Raw genomic sequence first — 935 nt, forward strand, 5'->3', positions numbered from 1 at the left:
GAGGAGATGGGACCGGGATAGATCTCTCTGGATCTCTCTCTCTCCCGGTTCCCCGGCTCTCAGTAAAGCGGGCCAGTTTGAAAGCTCCGCCGCTGTTCCGATGCGTGGGTTGGGCTATTTATAGACCGGGAGAGGAAGGCGGAGGAGCGGCGCGACCCCGGGTCCTGCCTTGAAGCGCTCGCCCAGCGCCGCGAGGGGGTGGCGGGGATTGGGGCACCATCAGGCGTGAGCCCCGCAAAAAAAAAAAGAAGAAGTTAGAATAAAAATACGAGAACGATTGTATAAGGGGAAGTTGAAACTTGTTCGCCTCTGCGACCAAGCTGGAGAGAGGTTGCGCAGCTCCAGGCTAATCGGAGTGAGTTGATGTTTTTTTCTAGGCGGAGCGGAGGCACCTTTTCGCGGAACCGGTCTGGCAATGGGGTGCAAAACATCGCATTTCCCCATTCTGGTTTACTCAGGAGCCAAGTTTCACTGAGTTCAGAGGGGTTAATTTCCAGGGTGTACAAACTGATTGAAATTCGAAGCCTGATACAACCAAGATCCAGAGTTTGTTTGAAGGGCTTGTGGGGTGGATTGGGGGGCGCTACAGTGCTCAAAAGTGTTAATACGTCCCCTAGCTTCGTTATTGCAGGTTTCAAGACGGGAGCCCCAGCCAAACATAGGAAAGGCAACATTATATCCCCCCATTTTATTTATCCACCCTTTTCTGAAGCTTTCTTAGATTGCTGGGAGAGGCAGGCAGTCCTACAAGTTGATTTCTCGTTCTTTTGAGCACTTCCACCCTCACCCATAGGACAGAAATAAGCTCAGCCAGTCCTGCTTACAAGTAGATTACCGGGGAAGTATTGTTTTGGAAGTATTCTCTCCCCCCCCCCCCCCAGTAAAAACACACAGTTTGCAATTTTGGCCCATCCAACCTTACCACAAGTTTTGGG

This window comes from Podarcis pityusensis, assembly GCF_964106645.2.
Source record: "Podarcis pityusensis genome assembly, chromosome: 2".
NCBI lineage: Eukaryota > Metazoa > Chordata > Lepidosauria > Squamata > Lacertidae > Podarcis > Podarcis pityusensis.